Here is a 21700-nt window from a genome sequence, read left to right on the forward strand (position 1 = left end):
GAAAGGGAATATCAAAATCGAGAGCCAAAGGATAAAAAGACAAAGGACTCCAAAAACAATACTTACAAAACCATTTGGTATAACCCAACTGAACAACTCATGGTGGGAGAAGGAAAGGGGGAGGGGGAGGGGGGGAAATGACGGAGGAGGTAACAAATTGTACAAGAAATGTACCCACTGCCTTAGGTATGAAACTGTAACCCTTCTGTACATCACTTTGACAATAAATAATTATTCGGAAAAAAAACTATATGCTGTAGACCAACTGCACAACTCATGGAGGGGGGAGAGGGAGGGGGAGGGGGGGAAATGAGGGAGGAGGTAACAAGTTCCATATGAAATGTACTCCTTGCCTTATGTATTAAACTGTAACCCCTCTGTACATCACTTTGACAATAAAGAAATGAAATAAAAATAAAGAATATAACAATTCTTAATTTTTAATGTTATTTTCCCTAAGAAAATAACATACAAAATACATCTAAAGATATGAAGTCAATAAAAATATTACCCCAAGAAAGCTTAAATGCGAAGCAAATCTTTTTATTTTTTTATTTATTTTTTATTCTTTTTAAAAAATTTTTTATTATAAAACTGATGTACAGAGAGGTTACAGTTTTATACGTTAGGCATTGGATACATTTCTTCTACTGTTTGTTACCTTTATCTGATATTAAAATTTGTTCATAACAATTGTCTTCAAAAAGAGATTTTGTTTTTAGAATTTCTTACATTTATTATAAGACCAGTAAGGCAAGTAATTCCATAAGGGCAAAACAATGGGAAATATACAGGATAAAAATTAACTTATGTGATTTTTCATGAACTCTCCAGTACCTATTGGTCATTACTCTCTGTTATCAAGAGGCCAGAGATAAGTTCTTACCTCAAAGTGACACATGTTCCTAGAATCTTTAGAATTTAAGATACCTTACAGCATAAAGTTGTTTGTTTATCTACAATCTGAGAGAATACCACAGACAGATTGCTCAGAAATTACCTGGTGATTTAAAAGAGGTATTGTCACATCACATTATATCTATGCCAGGTGTGACTGCATTGTGCTGAACCTAAGGATAAAAGTTTCACCCTAAAAGTAACTGGCCTCATGAAAGTAACAGTCTCATGAAATCTCGTAACCAAGCACCTCTGCCTCCACAGAGGAAGAGGATTTGTTTCTTTTCCAGGTTTTGAGGATCCTGCTAAGGGTCCAGCACACCTCCCCTCCCCAGTATTGTGTGATGAGAATTCTTTCTGCTCCTGTCCTTTAGAGCCCTCTTGGATTAAAGAAGAAAGAAGACCAACCATTTTTGGAAAAGAAAAGAGAGGGAGAGTTGGCTTACAAGACAGGAAAGATGGGATACTGGGAGTGAAAATGTACCATGGCTACAATGCATACACAGCTCAACTGGAAGAAGAGTTTTGTGGAGTCTTATGTTCTCTCCATCATCCAGTAAGACAAAACTGACAGTGGCAGGGGATCAGATGAGTGCACATCAAATAATTATGTATAGTGTGGCAAACTGAATCTGTAGCCTAGTAAAAAATGCAGTTGTATGGTGATATTTAACTTCATCTACATCTTATTTCTCAGAAATAATAAAATAGAGCTAGCATGTGATTCGTGGCTGGACAATGATGCTATAATAATAAGAGAGACAAAAATAATACCTTAAGTTTGGTTGATTTTCAGACCTCTATGAAATCCTAATCAGCATATGTTTCTGGATAAGAAGAGGATTAATATTCTATGGTAGTAGCTACTTTTTGCCTCACCGGAAGAAAGTATAAACTCTCATTGCCGCAATTTCTACAATACCTACAATATAAAACCAAAACTTTTTTTTATGTAACTCATTTGGGGTAATACCTGACCTGAACTCTCTTGGTGCAAAATCAGGTCTGGATGATATGAGGCTATTTATAGTGTTTATTTATTCCATTCACTGTGAATTATTTATACATTTCTTAGCAGAAATAGGAATATGATGAATGTGTTTAATTTAGGAATGCTGCCCTAGATCTGGAAGGAAGTGTCTGCTATGTGTTCATTTTCCCTTTCAAATATTGACAAACTTTGCATTCTCAAAACCATCTAGTTCCTGTGGCTTTAGGTGCTACAGGGTGGATTTATAAACAGGTAGCAATCTCTACCTGAATGGAATGGCACTGTTCTTATCATCCCACAGAGAGAGCAAGACTTATTTTTTCTGGCAATTGGCCATCAGGTTAATGCTTTATTCCCTTTTATCTGCACATTAAAACAGGTTAAATTTCTTATTGTTTGCTAAAATAAATCAAGGGAAGTAAAATGCTTTTTATTTCATGTGAACAAATATTTAATTGTTCATTATTTTTCTATATTTTTATTTGCATCAATCAGTTGTACAATGGATTTTCACAACTTGAACCCAGTCACCTCTTCTTCACTCTACATTATCTCCCACTGCCCTTCATAAACCAATCTCTGCAAGCATTGTTGTTCCAACTTGTACATGAAGCAATTTGACTCTATTTACTCTCCTTCACTGCTCAATCTCTTTTCTATCACTAGTACACACATACTGAATTGGATCTGTTTAATGTTCTTCTCACTAATTTTAACATGTATATTTCATACTTGCTTATACAACTACTAGAATCAGATTGACCTCCTCACTTACTTTCATTTTGTTACCCCCTATTATTCAGGAGCTTTCAGTGAATTCCATTATGCCATTTTCATTTAGCATGCAATATATTTCAGTAATTTTTACTCTATATAACATGCTTCTCTATCTTGAATTCCCTCAAACCTTCCCATAGTTATAAATATTATATACATATGATCTGGAATGTGCTTATATATGTGTTCACCTTTTAGGTCTTTTGGCATCCACATATGAAAGAAAACATTTGACCATATTTCTGAGTCTGGTTTACCTTACTAATACGGTGATCTCCAGTTCCATAAATCTCTTTGAAAAAAACTTACATAACTTCATTCTTCTTTTTGGCTGAATAATGCTCCATTGTATACATTTAGCACATTTTATTGATATATCCATCAATTATAGAACAATTTTTGTCAAATTAGAGTTTGACTATTATTAATACTGTAATGAACATGGGTGTGCAAGTACCTCTAGCATATGTTCAGTTAAAGTGATTAGTATATGTGCCTAAAAGCAGTGTATTTGGAATTTATAGTAATTCTAATTTCAGTTTTTTGAGGAACATTCATGCTGATTTCCATAGTGGTTGTACTAGTTTACATACTCACCAACAATATATTAGTATATCTTTACCTCTGAATCCTACTATTATTTGTGGTTGTTTTTGTTCTTGATAATGACCATTGTGACTAGAGTGAGATTGCAAAAATTATTCTGATTCACTAAAAATTGTCTGTTTATAACAATTGATATCCATTCTAGCTAATGAAAAACTATTGTCATCAATCATTCTAAGAAATGCATGTGTAGGAAAATTATGAGTTTCTCGACTGCTCTAGTCAGGGATAGCCCTGTGTTGGGAAAGGGACAAATTCATATAGAAGAGTGAACTTCCTAGTAGTTAGTTGTAATCAAGTCTTATTGCAGAAAATCACACATATATATTTTTTTCTCTTTCATTCCATATGTATGTGTATATGTGTGTATGTGCATATATATATGCATATATATATTCCCTTTCATTCCTCTAACAGAATGTACTACGTAGAACTGGTATGATGATAAATGTCAATTATAAGTTATTTTAAATGGAGCTGAAGGAGTATTGGAGGGACAAGAAGAAATTTCAAAGAAAAGGGTAATAGAACTTTCCAGAACACTCAGTGAGAGGCCACACTAACCCTGTATTGCTCACAGCTACAGAAAATTGTTAAAGACTACTTAACATAGTGTTGAGCAGTCAGAAAACAATGCCATCAATCAAGGAAAATGACTTACAGTAAAGTAGCCTGAAAATATGAAAGAACAAAATGTAAATAGGTTTCCCAAGCTTAGGGGATTCTGTGATACCAATAAAAGAGAATTGTATGACAAAAGAGGAAAGCAGGCCTTTAAGGAGCATGGAACAGGTGGCACTTTGGGCTCCCTACAGACATCTTTATTATGTTATTTTGGAGGACTAGGGAAAAGGGAGGTAAAAGTATGTTTTAACATCTCTCACTAACCTTAGAAGATTTGAATAATAATGTAACAAAAAACTTTTAACAGATGTAAAGGCCATGGTGGTAACAAAAGGTCAGTTGAGTTGCTCTCCCACCTGCCTAGGTACTAGAGTGCAAATAATTCATCAGATATGACCTGGACGATGAAAGTTCATATTATTCAACACAAAAGATGGCCGGAAGATAACATTCCGTTTTGCAGTGGACTAAGAACCAGGACTGGAGCCAGAAGACACTGCTATGTTAGAAGATAAGGACCATGCTGTTCTTACTTGAGAAAGAGATGATGCTTTGATATGTGTGGACATATTCCTGTTAAAAAGCATTGTGCCAATATCCCCTTGACAAAGAAACTATAGTTATCACCTTTGCATACAGCTCAGATGGGAGGAGATATATCCAAGATATCCCAAATGAAGTCTGGTCAGTTGATTAAGGACCATATGGAATGGTTGTGTAATCAATTTCAAGGTAAACTATATGAATCGATCTTTTCTCTGACAAGAATCTCAGACTTGAACCTGCATGCTGCCTCTTAGACAATGTTGATCCTTTCTATATGCTTCTCCTTTATCATGGGGCCCATTTCTAGATTTGAATCAAAGTCCACCACTTCTATCTGATTCATTTCCTTCTTCTTAGGTAGTTTTGTTTTCCATCACCAGTAGTTAAAAGGAAGATTCTGGAAGTTCATATTGACAATAGCATGAAGGATGGCAGTGGGGGGTGGGGGGTTGATGAGGTTCTTGCCTCATAGTGTCCAGTGAGCAGAGAAAAAGGAAGCTGTAGGGACCAGGTATAATCTTTAAAGGAAGTCACCAGTGACCTATTTCCTCCAGCCAAGACTCACCCCCTTAAGTTTCCAGGCCCTTTCAAAATAGCACCACCAGTTGTAGGTGGTGTGGTGAGTAGTGAACACATGATCCTTGGGGAATGTTTCCTATTCAAACCACAATACCTGTGCTAAAATGAATGTCACTTCATTGTGGGTAAGTCTATGATTTCTCCATGGTAACTTTTCATATTTACATTTTATAATTTGAAAGCTAAGCTTTACATTGAGTTCTATTGTGACAGTTTGTTTCCTAAAAAGTTATTTACCCAAAGATCTAGACAGAACTATAACTGTGACTTCAATGATTATCAAATTAATAGTCTGCATGTGAAAATAGATACTCATTTCTTAGCTTTTTAGTTATGTCTATCACAAGGGAAATTGCATAATTGCAGATTTAGACATGTAGAATAGTAAATAAATAATGCAGTTCTGGGGGTAGTAATGTGAAGTTACACCTATCTACATTAATTATGTATTAGAACTTTTGAAGTAGCTTTATGTATTTTTTTCCTGCTACAACAGCATATACGTAGTTTTACTGAAGCAACTGAAACTTTCAAGAAGTAACTTTTATTGTCTTCTTGGCTCCTCTTTTCATGTCTTTTTGCCCACTGAACCAAGAGATGTTTTTATACCTAATAATTACTTCAAATATTTTTAGAAACGAAATAGAAATAGATATCTCCTGATGTTCCCAAGTAACATTCAATACTGGCATAGGATCAAGGTTTTATTAATTCACTGGTGTCTAGAGACATTAAGAACTTTCTGTATGATACAGTGGGTTTGTTTTTACCCACAGTGTCTCTCTCCCTGTCTGCAATCAGGTAGGATTTTCTGAGAAAATGTGAAATAATAAGCTAATGGTACAACTTGTAACCAGTGGATGAGAAATTTTAGATATTGATCAATATGAATGATTTCATCAGGAATAAACTGCTAGTAAACATAAACCTTTATTGTTTTGCTAGGCATTTTAGAAAATAAGAGAAGTTTTTTTGGTCACAAAAGTGAGCACTAAAAGTAAAAGAGAAAATTATACAATGATGCACAGGAATTGCAGGTTGTGTCATATTGTATTTTCAAAGGATCCTGTCTGTGGAAGGGCATGATTTAACACTATGAAGTCACCATCTTGGAATTCTTATTTTTTTTAAACAAGAGGTCCCTGATTTTCATTTTTCATGGGGCCATGTGAGTTACAAAATCTCCCCTGAGCCTGCTTCTCTTAGCAGGGTCTGTTCTACCTCATCCTCCACGGCTCTAACTTCCCCTATCATCTGAAGTCCTCTGTCCTCATGGAGCCCTGTGCCAGGACCTGCTAACAGTGCCTGAACACATCTTTAATGTAGATCAGCTTTGTATAACAAAGTTCTTTCCTGGAATTTAACTTCTAGCAGACTCATTTGGAAAATGAAATGTTGTTTTACAACTTGCCTTTCCTATCATCAACATTTGTGGGACATGGTTTTACGTCAGTAAATATAAATCTACCCTGTTTTGTTTCATACCAATAAAATCTGTATAGGGTCCAGAACCCCATTTAGAACCCGTTACTCCTAGATCCCTGATTAAACTTGGGTCTAAACTCCAGTTCCATTGTCTGATGAAATAAGTTCCCTAGTTTCTGCTGATTCCTCCACTGACCTTGTCAAGATCTTTCCCTGCCAGGTATAAGCTATTTATTTGGGCAGCATGCCCGTGTTTGTACTGATTAGTGTAGGATAAAATTCTCAGCTTCTTCAACTGTTCCACCAGATAGTAATACGTGTTGTGAGCTTTTTGTGTGCATTTTACTGAATATTTGGTGACACTTGGCATGAAAAGAAAATTCCAGGTCAGGGGACCAGGATTAGCTCTCTACTTTCTCTCCTTCTCCTTCCATATTTGCAGTAGTTTTGTACAAAAATGTTCAGCAGTGTCAAGTGCTCACATTCTGTGTGAAGTATTTTCCAAAGGAAATATAATTTTCATCTTAAGGATGACATTTTTTAAACTATTTTATAGTAATTTTCAGTGATTTTCAAAAAGAAGTGAGAATACAGAGGCTTTTCTTTATGATTTGCATGCATGATTTGTGGTATTTTTTTTAATAAAAGATAAAGTGATGCTACAATGACCTACAATTTTTTCCATACTGGGCAGAAATGTAGTTTCCAGATTTATGGCCTCAATTTGAAATCTTTTGTTTTTATTTCTCTCTCTCTCTAAAAATATTTGTTAGTTATAAAATCAAAATTTCTTTTTCTAGGTTACAGAGCTACTTACTTTCTATTTTCCTCTTATGAAAAAATGTGAGTGGAGAGCTGCAAATTTCCATATTTGAAGTGTAGTGGAAATATGCATTAAAGCTTGAAGTGATATTAGAAAGCATTATACCCACAAGTATAACACCATAAACATGGATGTTAATTGAATATATTTCATAATGATATTTTGAAATGCTTTTATAAATGCAAAATGTTTTCAATTCACTTATCACCTTTGCGCTGATTCACTTAAACCTCACTGATGTGTACTACTGCACTTGATTACGTAAAGGCATTTGATAAAATGGAGTTGGATCTCATTATGCAAATCACTTCCTTAGTGTAATTGTCTAGAAAGTCAGGCAGTCTGCTGAGAATCTGAATGAATGATTTTCATACTGTTCTGCACTAACCAGCACTTCATGCATGGCCATTCATTTCATTCTCTTAATTGGGAGCTAGCCAATTAGCCTATTTATAATTAGCTTGCATATCAAGCAAATGAACAATTGAATGAAAATACTACATAATGCAATTCTAATTAGGATGAATCTCTGGAGATAAAGAAGCTCATAATCAGTATCCCTACACCAGCCCCAAATAGAAAGGAGAGATAATTTTTTGTTTTCTGCATGTTTTCCTTTGTGTTTTTAAAGCAGATTCTCATTATGTACCCTTTGCTGGCCTAGAACTCTCCTCTTGCCTCAGGCTCACAAATACTGGGATTTCATAATGCTCCACATACGAGGCTAAATATGTTTTTCTATTATTTTCATACTGAAAATGTATAACTGCATTCCACATCTAAAAGTGAAATAAAATGGAACATAGGCAAAAAGTTATAAAACTTAAAAAATAACATTTTTATATATTCAGATTAGGCAAAAAAAGCAAAAATTTCTTAAATACAACGTTAAAAGTATAATCAATAAATCAATTTAAAATGGAACTTTACTAAGTTTTACATACCTATTCTCTGATGTTATACATGAAATGGAAAGATAAAACAATTGGGGAAATATTTGTAAATCATATAATTGTTAATGGACTACTAACATCTAGAATGCTAAGAATAACTAAAATCTTAATAAGATTACAAATAACCAAAATTTTAAATTTTGAACAATAAAAATTTGAACAGAGAATTTATTTACTGGAAATAGTGTATGCAGAATGCTAATAAACATGTGAAAAGATGCTGAACATCATTAGTCATTGGAATATACAAATTAAAACCACAATGAGCTACCATTGCATACTAAAAGGATGGTAGAAGTGAAAATATGTCACTTTTCCATGACCCAAGCAGAAAGCAAGCCAGAGTGTATTGTAAGGAGGCTAAACATTCAGAAGTTTGCTACCTGTATAGGACAAAAATTCCAGCCCCTTTACCCCCAGTTCTTTTTTAAATTTTATTATTATTTTTATTTAAGGCTTGTTATTTTTATTTATTTTCTTTTATTTTTATTTATTGTCAAAGTGATGTACAGAGAGGTTATAGTTTCATATGTTAGGCATTGGATACATTTCTTGTACTGTTTGTTAACTAGAGGCCTAAATACTTGTAAGGAGCTATGATTGAACTCATACCTTGTACTTAATTACAAACCAGAATTTGATAAATATGTTAATATAATATAAGTATATCCTTATTCTTGGAGAATAGGAGAGAGGGATATCATCGTTTACAATAAAGTCATTTAACTGAAGCCCAGCAAAAAAGACAGGACTCAATGCTAGCCAATAGACTAGTAAGACCAAACAACAGAAAGCTGAATGAGTTAACCATGAAACCAAGGGATAAGAAGAAGGGTAGGCAAAAATCTTCCAAGTTTTCCTGGAAGATAAACAATGAATACAACATTATAAAGCATGCATGGGAACCACTGCCAGGTGATAGTTGAAAGACCCATAGAAGAGCAAAATTCAGAAATCACTAAATGTGAAAAAGATAATGTTCTGCATTTAAAATAAGTCTGATTAAATCTGAGAAATATCAGTGAACAGTGTATCCCAGAGACTAAACTTAAAGTTCTCAGACAAGAGCAGGAGGGTATGAAAGTGGGCCAGCAGAAAATCATAGAGATGGAAAAAAACAATTACTGAAAGTTAAAAGGATTTTAATAACTAGAAAAATAAACTAATACAATGTAGAAATAAAAGCAATAATTTGAAAGAAAGACCTGAAATAATAATCCAGATATAGCACAGGAAATAGAGAAGATAGATATATGATTTAGACATGAATCATAACAAAGCACAAATTGAGAAGGTCCAAAATACAGGTTAAGATATTTACAAAAGTAATATCTGGATTTTTTTTCATAAGTAGAAGGAGGACCTGAGTTCTCAGATTGAAAAAGAAATGTTACAAAGCAGCTCTTTAAGCACAACATATAATCTCAGAGCAGGCAAACAGCTGGCATTTCTAAGATAAACAGCAATGAAAGCAAACAGATGACCAAGAAAGTAAATGTCACTGAACAGGATTTTCTAAAGTTTCAACACAAAGTTTCCCTTGTGATGAGGCTTTATCTATGAAAATAAAACTTCTATGATAAAAAATCAAGATAATAGCCATCAGTAATCTTCTCGATCCCTTTTCTCTTTTGAAGTAAAAAAAACCAACAATAAAACCCTTTCCCAATAAAATCTTGCATGTACTTAAGGCAGGCAAGCAAATAGCAAATTTGGAATTTTAGTTCAGCTATTCAGATCACACTTCATGTTTTTTTCTCATTTCTGTTGAGGAAATACATAACTTTTGGAAGAGAATGTTATCCAGGAAATTTAATTATTTTGAAAAAATGCACGTTTGTAAATCTGAAACCCTTAATTCATATATATACACACATATATATGTATACACACACATATATCTGTACTAGAAAAATCTTAATTCAAAGACAATTACAAGGCAGTTCAAAGTTTGGAAGTTTTCAAGGTTTGAATTCTCGCTTTCCTATGTGCTGATAGCTCACGCCTGTAATCCAAGGTACTCAGGAAGCTGAGATCTGAGGATTGTGGTTTGGAGCCAGCTAGGGCAAAAAGTCCATGAGACTTATTTCCAATAAACTACTCAGAAAAAGCCAGAAGTCTCCAGCTTTGAGCACAAAGAGTCTCTGAGTTCAAGCCCCAAGACCAAGAAAACAAACAACAAAAACCATCACTGAGACTTTAGATAAGTTTTTTAAACTAGCGCAAGTATTAATTCTTTTATAAAGAGAAGTAATGGTCTCTTACAGCTCTACCTCATCAGAGATGTTGTTATAGCCATACTGTGGAAAAGCATTAGGCTTGCATGTGAGTTACCCGATAATGTGCATCTCTCATGAAATTAACATACACTATTCTGTGCTCTCTTTTGTAAAATTAATAATTTGAAAAATAAATTTTATATACAATACAATAAATTTTATATACTAACACTATAGATATTAACTTTATACGTATGCATACTTTAAAAGGTAGATTGTATAAAACATGAATGCAATTCCTCATGGACTATAGGAAATTTTATGCACATGTGATCTTTACCTTTTGAAATGACTCACCCAATTATTATACAAGTGCTTTGTAAATAATGAAGATCATGCAGACATAAGATGCCATTGATTTATGTTTTCATTTATAATGAAAAACCATACAACAAAAGAAGTGGGTGGAAAGAAGGGTTAAATGGTTTGTGTGGAATCCTACTAGTGCCTTGAAGAAGTCAAGTTAGGAAAGTCAAAACCCACTTGGCACGGGAGTGAGGACAGCCGTCCCAGGTTGCTTGTGGGCTGTAGCCTTGCCACCCTCCTCAGAACAAGCACATGTGCCAGGACTTCTCAACCAGTCTTGGAAGGATGCCAGAATAAATTACAGAAGGGTCACAGAGAACAGGATGACATAAACCTCACAGTTCAACAATTTAGCATATTAAAAATATTAAAATGCTATACAGCAGTTTTATGTCTAATTGTTACTGCATTCTAGCAAGTGATTACCTTTGTTTTATTTTCATTTTTTGGTGTTCTTAATGACTTTTGGAGAGAATTTTTTAACATGCATCCATTCACAATCACAGCACACTTCCAAAACAAACCCTTAACAAAGGTGATGCTATTAGATTTTTAGCTGGAAAGGATGCGTTCCTTGTCAGGCAAGGATACAGCTGATATCCTGAAGCTGTCTGTGGCATGGTGGCCTATGGAAACATGTACAGGTTTTGGGAGCTGCCTCCTACATGTACTAGGTTCTCTGAATCAAGACATTCTCTGAGCCTCCATTACTTCCCCTGTGAAATGATGATTAAAGGAAGTATTTAAGTATAAACTAGGCATTCAAAAAGCACCTTACCTCTAAAACATCAAATAGTTCTCATTGTTCTCAAAGAAAAAGAATACTAACTTCAGAAAGGTTATCCCTACGTAGAAAACAATCCTGTATGAATAGTATAATGTTTGGCTTTGTTTGTTTATTTCCTCTGCCTTTCTGGAATTTTCTACAGCATCTTTCAGATCACATTACATATTTTTCCTAAGAGACAGTTTTCTCTCAGTTTACTGGCATGAATGTTGAGCAAAGATTTGGACAAGGTCCAAAGAAACCATGCTATTTTTACTCTGGAAAGATTATTGTACTGGGTTGTTTTTCTTGTTATTTTCGCTCTGAAAGACCTTTTTTTTGGAGAGAGAACAATTGTCATCACTAGATAATTAATAGACAACCTGAGTCACCATCCTAGGGGTCTTCCTTTGATCAGGTCCTATTTCCATCTAGATGTCTAATGGCTAAATATTTTTTTTGTCCTCCACACCATCACAAACAATTCTGACTGTTGTTTATGTATCTAGCCCAACCTTAAATAATGATTAAACAGATGGAAAGTACTATTAGCCCTTTTAAGTTAGCACACCAACAAAATTCACTAGGGAAGGAGAAATCATTGAAACATTCATAAGCAACACTTGTTTACTATGAAGTACCAAGGGGAATCATATACGGTATGTTCTCTCTTCATGGAAGAAGATAATCAGAGATTTAGTGTTGTCTTATGAAAGTTGAGCTTCATTTCAGCACTACTCAATTTACTTTGTAGTAGTGAGTTTTTCAGCCAAGTTGGGAAACAGCCTGAGGTCAGAAAGAGGCCAAGATTCTTCAATAGAGTTAGTAGAACATACTAGCTGATCATGGTTCTTTATGCTTTCCCTAATCTATTATATTAGTTTCTACCAACCTTCCTGAAGTAGGGATGATTTGATTCTGTCTTATCATAATCTGCATTCTTGGAGAACAGGTGCTTTAGTTTGGATAAATATTTCCCAAATGCCCATTTATTAAAATCCTTGGTCATCAGCCTGTGTGTTACTGGAAGTGGGGGAAGTATGTGTACTCTTGAAGAAGATAGTGGGATACGAGCTCATCTTCCCTCTTTGGTTACCATGAGATGAGTAATATCTCCTGCCAGGATGCACTACCTCACAGCAGGCCCAAAGGGATAGGGCTGATTGATTTATGGAATGAAACCCCTGAAACAGTGAGCCTAAGTAAACCACCATCTCTTCCTCCTACATCTCTTCCTCCTTTTCCTTTCCTTTTTCTTCTTGGTGGTTCTGGGGTTTGCGCTCAGGGCCTCATGCTTGCTAGGAAGGAACTCTTCCACTGAGTCACTACTCTAGCTCTTACACAATTTCCTTTTTTAAATGTTGGTATATCCGACGTGTGTGTGTGTGTGTGTGTGTGTGTGTGTGTGTGTGTGTACACAGTAATGGTAAACTAACGCAATGGGCATATTGTCTATTTTTTCTATCACTCATCAGCTATAGATTTTATATATACAGTAGAAAAGGAAAATATATAAAATGAGAGCATAAATGGATAAGTGGTGGGCCTATTCAGTGGGCCTTGTTCAAGAGAATGAACATGGATGAGAGTAACCAAGGGAAAGGGTAACCAAGGGGTGGGGGGGTTTGGCCCAGATTATGGAATTATTACAAACTTGAAAGCTGCTATTTTGAGGTCAGTCTCAAAATCTTATTTTTGCCAAATAATTTATGCATTTGACAATTATTCCTGTGGCTTAAAGCCAGGGTCATGTTTGTGCCCAGAATCTGCTTGAACCTGTCAAATACTTTTTTTCCTTAATTTTTCTTCATACATAAATGACTTTTCTTTTACTCTTTTATCACTGCTAGTCTCATTTCTATTTGCTTTATAATTAGCTTGTTGAATTTAAAATTTCAGCAGAATTCAACATTTCTTACCTTCTGAAATTAGATCATACTATTGGATATGACAATTTTTTTTTCAATTTGGTCATTGTTGTCCTGAATTCTATGTAGATATCTGGTTCCCTATCAATACTTAGTTACCATTAACATTGACAGTCCTACTTGTATTTCCTTGTGGAGTCCTGATTGACAATATGTGATATAATTAATCAAAAGCAAAATAAAAGCAAATTGTGGAAAGATTATACTTTTTTCATAATAAGTAACATAGAATGATAGATGGCTGTTGTTAATAACAAATTCAAGTTAATTTGTAAATTTGATTTTTGCCTTCCTGTGAGCAGCTGGAAAAGATTAGTTTTCCTATATTTGGAGCTTAGGGTTGCACAGGACCAGAGTCAGGACAGACCCAAACTTGTTGACTCCAAAATTAATAGAATCTGCCTCTCAGGTCATTTGTCTTCCTACAGAATACTATTAAGTGCCTCTGCCACAAAAACAGACACCAATCTCACAACAAAAATGACTACAAGCCTGCAGTGTAGCTATGGAGACACAGGGACTAAATGAATCTACAGCTCTATTTCCACTCTGTTCACAAGGTTCAGAGGCTTCCCCCTTCTCTTTCTCCTGTGTTTTGTCTTAACTTTACAGTTTACAATAATAATTGTTATTGAAGGGGTTCAGAATGGTTTTGAGTATCATTGTAGTTCTGTCTTCTTTGGGGGCTACAAACTCCATTGCCTTTGTTTAAATCATTTTTTTTCCCAGAAAATACAGAAAAAAAAGGAGTCTCACTTGTACTATCAAGGACATAACTATAATTAGGTAAATACAGTCATTTCAAAATTGGTGCTCTATCTTCTCTTTTGTTTTTAAGACAGTAATCTGAACAATGCCACGAGGCAACCATAAGCAAGATAAATAATGGATCAACAATGATATTTCAGAACAGAATATTGTTTCCCATTAATATTCCCATTAATATTGTGACAGAATTTTGCTTTTGAAGAGCAGCAAAGTCTGCCTCCATAGTTTCAACTTAGTTGTTAACAAAATTTATTTATTCATTTGTTCATTCATTGATTCATTTTAAATGAAGAGATATTTTTTTCAACAGAAACTGAAACTCACAGGTGCTTCCAATTGGGAAAAGATGCCCACCACTTTATTTCTTTCATACATACACTAGAAAAATGGTGGGATTTGCAAGGCATGGCATAATAATTTGCTAGGAGACAATTCAATCGTAAACTATATTTATCTAGCCTGTCCAGGCATGAATTGTTACCTTTCTTAAATTTTTGGACCACATGATGATCCTGAAATAAAATTTGTAGTAACCTACCACTACAAGACAATAGAATTGTCCTTAATTTTGCAAGTTAACTCAAGTGCATTTTCTATTGATTTCTGAAGTAGTACTTAACTTTTTACCATTGGGTTATTTTTCCTTAAGTTAATAAGTGAAAGATGAAGTAACCCTTAGCCAGTTTTGTATTCCTATAATAACAGTCTTCATGAGCACAGCACAGGCAGTCTATTAAGAAGTCTTACTCCCTGAATTCTGCTGTCAGAGAGGAGGTTATGCAGCACAAAGCAAAGCTGTTCTGTCAGCCAAAATACTAGTTAATCTGTGTTTGCTGTGGCATAAATAAATGTTCCTTTGGATCTAGTTCACATGAGAAAAACAAGGCAATTACAAAGGGTAGTCTTAACAGGAAGACAAGAGGTTAGAAAGCAGAAATAAAGTTTTGTTTTAGGAATGTTTCCAGTAAACCACTCACTCTGAACCAGCTAGCCTGACAAAGTCACTAGCATCACATTTACAGGGGAAATAAAGAGTTGGGATGAGAAGAGCAGGCTCTAAAGACCTCCAATATGGATCGGCAGAATTTATCAGAAAAATGAAGACTCTACCAATACACACCAGCTATCCTTTATTTTTTTTCTGGTAGGTGAATTGGTGTAAGCAAAATATTATTCTGAAAATACACCATTGCTTTGAAAAAATGCCACTTTTACTAAACATAGAGCCATAAGTAAGGTGTTCACACAAAGGATAACACAATATACTTCAAATTACTCTAGTAATGCTTTATTTCCCTGAAATTGTATTTGTGTATTATAAGTTAACCTCAATCATCACTGTTTGGACACATATCTTTTTCCCATTTCCTGTGACTTTTTGTTTTAGGCATGGCTCTTATACTCCGCATTTAGCTATTAAAAAGAACAATCTTGGGAAGTAGAGCATTGAGGTGAACAGTAGTTTACCTAAGAGTCATCTCTGTCAGTAAACAAAGTGGACTGACTGCAGTCATTTCCACATAGTGTCCTTTTTCATGGAAAATATGAAGCAAACAAAACTCCAAGCAGCAAAGGAAGCAAATGTGATAGCACCCAGACAGGTCTTGTATGCAGAGAAGTTTTGGTCAGACGATGATGAAAGGCAGATGGGCATAGGGAATTAGAAGCACAATTCTTTGTCTAGGAACATTTTACTGGCAACATTAATTCCACAATATAGACATTAACTGGAACAGTTGTTTTCTTCCTATCCTGAAAGACGTGAAACAGGAAATAGACACTAAACTGGGGAAGATTTTTTTTACCAGTAGTGTCAGTGCAGCCTAAGGGAATGGATGCATGGATAGTGAGCCATTGGCCCTATTCCCCAGGTGTTGATATATTAAGTATATTTGCAGAAGGATTAGTGAAGATAGTTAATTACTCAAAGTATCAAAACATGACTAGAGAAAATCTGGTTGACATGTATAAGCTTGTATTATTGCTGATGGGAGTAATCTTCTTTATAGTAATTATATTTTTATTACCTTTAAGTAGTTGTACAGGGACTTACCATTCAACAAGTCATTTATGGATACAATGCACCTTGATTGATGTTACCTTTTGGGAGTAGTCATTTTATGCCCTTCAAAGGTAATTCTGCTAAAAATCTGAAGTTTGGCATAGAAGCTTATACCTATAATGCTAACTACTTGGGAGGAAGAGATTATGAGTATCATATAACTTGAGGAGAGCTAGGGTAAAGAGTTTACAAGTCCTCCTTTCAATTAGTCAACTAGGTATGATGGCACATGCCTATCATTAAAGCTGAGTGAAAAAGGCCAATAGGAAGATTGTGGTCTAAGCCAATGGGGGCATAAATGCGAGTGCATTTGAAACATATGCAGTCCCTAAGAATATGACATAGAAGTAGAAGGGGTTCCTGTATGAAAGCACTGATCCAAAGCCTCCATCCTCCCACTCCTGAGGGCAGCATGGCCCTTAGGCTTTCTGATCTCTTTTGTTTTATACTCCTGCTTTGCATTTCTACTTCAGAGAATTCTTCCTTTCTTGTAAATTCATATCTGCTTTTAAAGTATTTTTATAAAATATTTTACACAGAATTTATCTGGCAAGTTTTCTATTTCTTCAGTTCATGCTAATTGTGAAAATAGAAGCCCAGGTATCGTTACTTAAGGCTAACTAGGGGGTTGTGTTTTCTCATAATATACTCATAAATATATTTACTATAAACCCTAGAAGGTATTTTCTAAATGTTAAGTGTAGAATATAATAAACATGTGCAAGCAATTGAGAGTATATAGGTAAAGCTGGAGATTAATTGCACAGTGAACCTTACCAGGAGTGGACGACAGAATCCCTAATTGCTTTCCTGGCCCTATCTGCACACAGTTGAACCCTTCTCCCTCCACCCCGTCCCCACCCCCACCCCCACTATATAACATTAGCCCAATGCATTAGTGGGTGTCTGAGTTGCTGAGAACGTGCAGTCTTCAGTGGTACAATGGTTCTGATTTTGGTTTCACTGGCTGGAGGCCAAAGCTCTAGCTATTCTGTTGCTTTTGTTACTTCACATATTGTGCATGTACTCAAAGTATGCTAACTTGCAGCTGCTTTGCACTGATGATTCATTTTATTCAAAAAGAGAATTTCCATGGATTATCAAAGTGAGAAGAACTATAAAGACCTTTGGGGTTTTCTGTAAAAGAACTATGTCATCACTGAATCTAAAATATAATGGGTATATTTTAGGTAGATTTGGGGTTTAAATTCTAGAACTTTAAAAATAATCTCCATATGTTCTTTTTTCTTTAATATCTGAATTGTTAGGGTGCAGGTTTGCTACTATGATTAAAGGACTGCTGGGGGACATATGACAGCTAGAACTCAGGGATCTAATAGAACAGGAGACTGGACACTGGAAACACCAGTCTCCCTGGAGGGTGGTGGCACAAGTCTATGTTTGATATGTGGGTCATGGTTGATCCCCAGAGAATCTAAACTCAAATATCTTAGCCTTGGATTATAGTGAGAAGAAATCACAAGCGTGATTAAAAAATGGACCAGAATGTTTATGCACATAAAAATAAAGCCAACAAAAACACCTACTGGAGTAGGTAGATATAGAATCAATTAAATCCCCAGAATTACATTACAGTCAATGTTTTATATTAGCATGCTTATCTTAAGATGGTAGGTACAATAAGTTATTTCTGCACCAAAATAGGTCTGTTTCTACTACATGCTTGTATTATTCATTCAAATGTTTAGTTTGGACAAGGATACTTTTAGCACACTTAATGAATGGTGCAAAAATACTCTCCTGACATGTTGGACTTCATTATCTCTCTGCTGATGTCCTTCAAAAAGAATTTTTTGACATTTACCATCTAATGAAACTTCAATTCAATATTCATCTCTGTTCTTAATATTCCCTTGGGTCATTTATCAAACAATCGATTTAGTTAATTTGGTTGACACAAAAAATAGGGAAAAATGAGGAAGGAGGTAACAAGTTTGACAAGAAATGAACTCACTACCTTACATACGTAACTATAACCACTCTGTGCATCATCTCAACAATAAAAATTAAATTAAATTAAAAATAGGAGTCATTTTATATATATGCTCCTCTTTTTGAAATAGTCAAATTGTTATTCATTATTTTTCCTCAACTCCCTGGATGAAAATTTTGACTTATGTATGAAGTATTGGTATTAAAAACTTTAAAGGGAAAATAAAACTGCAAATTTCTCCCAACACAAATTTTTGGTATTTTTATGAAGGCTTTTCACAAAATGATTTTAAAAGCCATCACTGATTTCTTGACAAAATGCCACTTTGCTTATTTGATGTAAAAGAAGTTAAAGCATAGATTGGATATATGTAACAGCACAACTAACCTATTTTTCTAGTTACCTTCTTTTTAAGAAAATAGTACAAATATCAGCAATTTCATGACATGACAGCAGATTTGGTCATTTTTGTAGGGGATTAACTAACATAATAAAATATAATTATTTTCCTGATTTCTATGAGAAGTGATCTGGCAGGGCAAATTTCTATCGTGTGGTTGAAAGGCAGTGATCATTGTGTCTTATAGCTATAATTACCACAAATTTGTGAAGAATTTACACTTAACCAATTTTATTTCTTGGTATTTGTGAGTGATGAGCCATTGTGTCTACAAGCAATTTCATCCCAGTTCTGACATTCAAATCAATCAGTTAACACATAAAATTTAACTGTGTTCCTCAAACTGTGAACTCCCAGAATCGGTCTCTTATTTAACATCTGACTTCCGTTTCCTCTCTCTTTCTATGTTAGCTCATTATAATTTATCCTGTGTTTTCAGACATCATGCTGCTGTCATCTTCCAAACAGAATGTCGTTTTCAAAAGGAATAACATAATCTAGGTTGAGAACATGCATATTAGAAGCAAGAGAAAGATGCAATTCACTTGTAAACCTATTAAAAATGAAAAAAGATTTTTGACATAGTTCAGCATATGAAGCATTATGCTCCAAACCATTTAAGGATGGAAATATTTGAATCGAAGCAGGAGCAAAGGTAAGTAAAAAGTTTAAATTGAAGAAGGTAGAAAATTCTTTAAAAGGATTATGAGTGTAGGCAGTATAAGGGTAAAGGTTTTAAGTCTATAGTGAATGCTTTATTTTGTGAGTTCATGAATTTATCTTAACTGGATTATTTGCTAGTAACCACCCATGGAGGCTTCTTGTAGAATTCTTTTACTCTCTAGTCACAAGAGCTATTTCAGATTTTTCAGCCTTAAACCTGAATCTCACCTACTTTCCTAGGTCTTTGGCAATTGGCATCACTTCCTTTCCTAACCAGATTAAACCTGTCAATTTCCCCTCTTTCTTATCTTTTTATCTAATGAAGGGAACATAATCCTAGTTCAGCTCAACCTGAGATTGTGGATTCAATCCTGCTCCCAGGCAAAGGAAATAACTTCAATTGTGGTTCACCAGAGTAAATGTATTGTTCATCCTACCCTGATTTTATGGCTTGCTTTAATCAATGAGTTTCAGGGCTATGTGATCATCTTACCTGGCAATTACTTCTCCTCCAAGAACCATGAAGGTTCTGTCTTACATGACCATCCTACTATAGAATTAGCATCTATTGCTGGAAGCACTTTATGCTGGAAAATACGTTGACACCTAACACATCCCCCATACCCTCCACCAGTGTTCCCTGTATAAGTATCTTCTCTTCATGATGGGGCCATGTATGGATTTATCAGCTTTTACTTGTCACCATAAACTGAGTACCATGCTTTATTGTGTATCTTTCCTTCTCTATCATTATCTGGTTTGGTTTTACCATTTTGCTTTACCCTGACCATCATGCCCAATCACTTATATCTTGATGTGACCAAGTCCAAGTGAGGAGCTCTGTTTTGAAGCATATGTGAATAAGTACATCTTTCCTTTTCATCATGCATCAAAAGGAAAGGTGGTTTCACACTTTTCGGTAGCCAGCGCCTTTAATCCTCTTTCATCTAACCTCTTCCAACTTATTCAGAAATCTGATCTCTTAGCTATTTACTCTCTCATTTTCATTTTTCCTGCAGGTCTTTTCAAATCTACCCCCAGATATGCACTTTTCTTCCCCCAGGTTTGAGAAAAACACCTCTTCAACCTCCTGCAAGCAGTGAATATTGTTCCATTTTCTTCTTCCTTATTGAAATAAACTAGGCTAAATGAACTAACATAGCTACCTATCATGTCTTACCATCTTTTCCATCCCTTCTGTCCTACATTATGGCAGGAACCTCTTTCCATTCTGAATCACCGGAGCATTGGCTGTTCTCTTGATAAGTATGGTAATGTTTTTATCAACTTTCAATATTTCAGAGTTCTTTGCAATAACATAGTCACTATCTATTATATACCAAACAAATATTGTACCTAAATGAATATCTGCAGAAAATTTGTCCAAACAGTGTCAATTTTAACCACTTAGGAAACAAATAAATATAGTAATGAGGAAGTTTACATGACACTGTCCCCAAAGTGTGATTACAATTTGACTTTAATCTTTGTTCTGTTGTTTTTATTGAAGTATATGGTGCCCTGAACTCTGACAACAAACTCCTGTGATTTGTGAATATATTTCTAATCATCTTTGTAAAGTAGCTGAAGGCATCATTCTAAACTTCAACTTTATCCAAACAGACCCTTACATGCCCTAATTAAATAGGTTCCCTGTCCTATGTGCCTTAAGTGTCATGAGTGCTAGATACTGTGAAAAATGGAAACATACTCAGACAGAAATTTTCATTTGAATAACTTCATGTATTTCTGATGCTTAATGAAAACAGGATAAAATAATATCATCATCAACAGAGGCATGCTAATATTAAAATGTTCATATCTCCTTTGGATTTCATATTTCCTTTGTTTTTGAAGGCCAGTTGCATGACCAACAACTGTGACAATCCTTTCCTGACAAAAACTTAGATAAATGAAATGTTCAAAACATCATCTTATGTACTGAAGCAGCCAGAATATTAAAGGTCTAGAAAGATATATTGAAATGTGAATAGCTGCATAAGTAATACGTAACACATACCAAAGCTTCCTTGGTATAGATGAGATTTCCTTTTAAAGTAATTTTGCCTTACCTATAATTGAATATATTTCTGTCTGATATATTCTGTTTTAATTTTTAGCTATGTCTCTGTGATGCAATATGAAAATAGAAAAAAATAATGAATTAAGTATTGGAAAATGGCTAGGATAGTGCCAACAATACTTATTTTGCATCTATAATCTACAACTCAGCTAGAAAAGCACACACACACACACGTGTGTATACACACACACAGTGGTTAAAGAAAGAGGACCATTTAGGATAGAGGACCTTCAAGGAACAAGGGACAAAGTTATAGAAGGAAAAGAGTAA

The sequence above is a fragment of the Perognathus longimembris genome, chromosome 2 (assembly GCF_023159225.1).
Source record: "Perognathus longimembris pacificus isolate PPM17 chromosome 2, ASM2315922v1, whole genome shotgun sequence".
Classification (NCBI taxonomy): Eukaryota; Metazoa; Chordata; class Mammalia; order Rodentia; family Heteromyidae; genus Perognathus; species Perognathus longimembris.